Here is a 5004-nt window from a genome sequence, read left to right as displayed (position 1 = left end):
CTCCAAAGGAACAGTAATAATAATTCCAAGAAGGGATAAATTTTTTTCTTTGTCCTCTTCTGACAGAAAGTAGAGCTGGAATTTGGAGAATTTTTAAAAGCTGTTTCTATTTCCTAGTACACTTAGGTCCTGTAAGAACAGCGTACCTACTGAACCATGCCATTACAAGGGTATGTGGTGAGTTTGGAATATATTTGTAGGAGGACAGAATGATTTGATGAATTTTCAGTGTTCGTTTTGGCTCAAATTCTTCATAAAGTTTTGGCCAGAAAAGTAGGAGAGAAAAAGGTAGCTGGGGCACTTTTAGCTTTATATCAACATCTGGTATTTTAACCAACATCAAAAACGGACTGCTGAGAAGCATGAAAGCTCTCAGTAGCAAAGGACAGATCTGGGATAACCTCTGAATGCTGATTCCAAAGTGGAGTGGTCTGGAAAGGTGAGGAGATTAACAAGATAGTTCCTGGGTTTGCCGAAGTCCAGATATATATTTGCTGATAGAAGGAAAAGAGCAGCAATATATTAGAATTCTGTGCAGTGCCTGCAGTGCATGCATATGTCTGACTGTACAAGTGCCGATCAGCATAACCTCTTCACAGCACCCGTCTGACTTCCAAAAAGATTTTGAGAATGTGCAAAATCTGTTACAGATACCCTGGGGAGAAGGCAGTAGTTTCAGGGTATGTTCAAGTGAATATGGAGATGCCACTGCTCCGGAAAGATGGCAGACTTGACATCTATACCTGGACTGCATGTCTGAAAAATGGAACAGCTTCTGCAACGCTGGTTGCCAGTAAAGTACGGGAATAGCAGTGTAGGATTTGTATCGCACACCCTAGCAGTGTCCAGCATTCAAAAGGAGGAGTTCTAATAAAAGTTTAAACTGATGATGAGCATTTTATAGCATGTTTAATTGTGCTTAGCTCAGTTTAGCTCCAGGGTCAAATACAATTCCTACAGGAGAGAGGTCTCTGCTAGAAATTCAAGCCCTGCTCTCTTCCAGTGGGGTGCTTGTACTCCATGCACCATGAGTACTCCACTCTAAATGAAACCCACTAAGCAAAGCCATCTGATGTTCCTCCAATTTCACTTGTGCTGTTCCTCAGTGCTTTGGACACTTCAGGCTGGACTGGGAGACACTATCAGTAGGCCTGGGAACGTGGAAGGATTCAGTTCATGAGAAGTATTTATGTGGAAATACCATTTCGTATCTAGCATCCAGCCACAAGAGTCCCAGAGTCTTTGTGTTTTCTGGTCCGTTATCATGGCAGAACAGGTGTCCTTGGCGCAGATGCCAAATCAAAACAGAAGAAGGTCTGTTCTTTCAGGTCTTTCCTTACAAATTAGAAAGCAGCAAGACTGTCTTTGATTTTAAAAGCTTTCTTTACAGATCACGCTGAACACAACCAGTAAGCACCTCTATATCACGTTGAACAACTACTGAGCAAGTACTGAGCAAGTGGCAGAAAAGCAGGAGTTAGAAAAGAAAGTGTAGTGGGAGGCCCTGACATGTATCGGTGTAGAAATTTAACATTTGAGCATGTATGCAATCACATTCCATATTTATCTTATGATGACTGGACTGATCTAAGCAACTGATTTATGTAAGTTTTATACCTCTGTGGTGACAGCATATCCTGCCTCCAAGTGTGAAGCTGAACCATCAAACCGACAAGAAGCTAGTGTTGCATGTAGTGGGGTGCCCTAACGACAAGTCCAAGCAAAGTGAAGCAGAGATGACTTCCTCAAACGGATGAAGCCTGGTAGGGATAGCACTCAAACAAGTAAAAACACTATTTCAGTGGGCTTTCAGTAGCCCACAAAGGGGTGAAAGTTTTCAAGGAGATTAATGGACTAAGTGGTTCCTAACATAACAGTTTTACCACTCAGGAGCTCTGCTCTAGGATGTCACTATTCAGTTTAGTATCCAAACTTGTCCTGCTCCACTCCAGGCACTGAACCCTTTCGGCAGTGGCAGGGAGAAGCACTGCACGAGGCCACATAAGCATCTCTTCCCTGTTTCAGAGGATTTTACTACTTCCAGGCACAAATTTTATCATATTATGATTTCAGGTTCGGAAAATTCACGAATTCTTCTGTTTCTCACTGTGGCTTATACAATGGCCTAATTACCTATGAGATCTGGGTCTCTAATCCCTTGCCTGGCTCTGACCTTGAATCAGTAAATTTTTGTTTCTCAGCTTGCGTTTACCCATCAGGAAAATACTAATGTTGAAATTTTTTTCCTCACGGCCTTATAGGAAGTCTAACCTATAGATTATTCTGCTGAGAGAAAGAATGAGAAACCCGATTATGGCAGGCTCTTCCTTTAGGGACAGAAGGATCCATCCACACCAGAACTTTATAAACCTCACTAAAATCTTTCCTTCTCATTCTGCCTGTGCAATAACAGTATGTGGGTTTGAGAAACAATGTTGTTCAAAACAAGGACAGTATAGGCTATTAATTATCAAGTTAATGCTAAGAAGATAAGAATATTTTCTACTGGTGACTATGGCCGTGTAAAGGACCTTCAAATTCCGTTATGCAGAATTTCCACACTCAGCCAGAGTTGCCACACGCTTGTCTCTGGGAGCCTGGGTGTCTTACATTTGCAGTATTTGCTATATTTGCAGAGGAGGTAATCAGCAAAGTTCCCACTGAAGGATATAACGCAGGTGTGTTTTACACACTATTGCACATGCAGGCATATTCTACTGTGATTCCAAAAGTACCAAGGCTTTTATCTATCTGTCTCATTGGGTATAGATACTGGCCTTAAGGCAAGAAAACAGTATATAGTAAGAGGATAACAATTGTGATGTTGGACTAGAGCCTCCAAAGATGGAGAAGAGGACGCAGAATTCTTCTTGGCTGCCATAGGCACCAGGGGTGTTTCAGAAAGTCGTATGCTGAGGGGCTCACCAGCATGTGCTGGACCATGTGCACTCAAGGGATATTCATGTGAATAACACTTAATAGAAGCAGGAAAGGCTTTTAAACCATTTTGCAACTGAAACATGGAGAGACAAGATAATTAGCCCAAGGTCTTCCATGACCAAAGACTGAATCTTCCTGGTCCCAGTGAATTGCCTGGGTTGCAGCCTGTATTTTACCAGATGCATGGGGAGAAGCTCCTGTGGGAGGCCACTCTGCCAGAAACAGGGTAAAACTGAGCACAGGCCAACACAGCGTCATAGTGCTAAGAGTGAGGCAAAGTTATGTACACAGGGAACCACAGCTTGCACAGAAACAAGATATTGCTAGCCAGCCGAGTTACCAGCTTGTGAGATAGCTTGCTCTTCTAGGGACTGAAAGGTATCATCAGCCAAGAGCACCTGGTGGTCTGTATTTTGCATCTGGGTGAGAAAATCACCATTTGCATTTAAAAATGCCAGTGCTAAAATAAAGTAGTAGGACACACACGACGCACTGCTGCATTCTATGCGCCATTGCTGTGAACAGCTAGCAAGATAGGCACAGCTTTGCCTCCAGAGCTGTCTTGGAGATACCACTTTCATAGTTTGGTAGTGAGTTTTATGACGGTTGCAGATTTCTCTTCAGTTTCTTGTCATCTGTGGTGTGCTTCTTGCAAACTCCCTGCATGGTCACTCTTCCCCTGCTTTCAGAAGCAGTGAAGCCATTGGCTTCCATCAGTCAAGATGACCCCCAGTTTCTCCTACAGCTTATCCAACGCACAAGTTGGTTGCTTGCTTCATGTCAAAGTGCCCACAACCCACTGGATCTTTAAACAGACTGGATCCAGGTTACCCTCTCAGTAGGCACTGTGTTTATGAAACTGCATGTGGCCAAGGGAAAGATGGAAGTGCAGCAGGTGGCCAGAGTAGAGGGGACAGAATTCTGCACATGCATGTAAGGGGGAGAAGCAGAGGCTATATAATACGATTGGCATGGGAGGGAGGTGGTGCAAGGAATGAGGTTGGCACTTCCTCCTTTCAACACTTACTCTTTACTCCTGCCTTTCATTGCAGCTTGATGCTTAGGCCGCTCTGCCGTATGGGCCCTCATGGCCTTTGAAACAGACTAATGAGGAGGTATTTCACGAACGGGAATGTACAAGAATTGCAGGGCTGGGGGCGACATATGGGGGCTATGGCGTAAGATGGTGGAGAAGATGGAGGTTTTGGACTGGCAGAGATAAGAGACGGAGGAATGCCATGAGCAGGGTAAGAGATGAAAACTTAGAGGAAAATGAAGGCAGGTGGGAGTAGCATGGACAGAGGTGAGGGAGATGGTGCGATTCAGGATGAAATCTGGGGGAAGGCCAGGAAGTCATAGTAAGAAAGGCAGCACAGAATCAAGCCACTTGATGTATGTACCCTGTACATCTGAACCAGGGAAGGAACACAGCCATGCCGCAGGTTTTTCATTCGTCTCAAGACTAGTCTGCTTTCGTGACAGGGCAGGAAGCAACCACGACGGGACGAGAAGTTCTCATGGTGTAGAGAGACCGAGACACTTGTCTAGAGTGGGATGACACACGGCGTGTGCACAGAATCAAGCCACTTGATGTATGTACCCTGTACATCTGAACCAGGGAAGGAACACAGCCATGCCGCAGGTTTTTCATTCGTCTCAAGACTAGTCTGCTTTCGTGACAGGGCAGGAAGCAACCACGACGGGACGAGAAGTTCTCATGGTGTAGAGAGACCGAGACACTTGTCTAGAGTGGGATGACACACGGCGTGTGGGGCCTCCTCACCGACGTGGAGCCTGACTGGAGGACGCTTCTGGCAGGAGGACTCCGCAGGCCTGACAAAGGGGCAAGGGGAAACAATGAGAAGAAAATCCGCCTGTGCCAGCGCTGGAGTCCGCACCGAGCCGTTCCCCAGAGCTGGCAGAACGAGTAACGCTATCAGTGATCGAAAAGTCGGCTCGGGGCATGCGCACTGGTCGCTACCACTCTCTCCCCCCTCCTTTTACATAAAAAGCTGATCAACGCGTGTCCCCCGGGTCAGACCGGTCCTGGCGGCTGCCCCGCCG

This window comes from Fulmarus glacialis, unplaced genomic scaffold, assembly GCF_000690835.1.
Source record: "Fulmarus glacialis isolate BGI_N327 unplaced genomic scaffold, ASM69083v1 scaffold37588, whole genome shotgun sequence".
NCBI lineage: Eukaryota > Metazoa > Chordata > Aves > Procellariiformes > Procellariidae > Fulmarus > Fulmarus glacialis.
The sequence above is the reverse complement of the archived record's forward strand: the minus strand, read 5'-3'. Positions refer to the sequence as shown.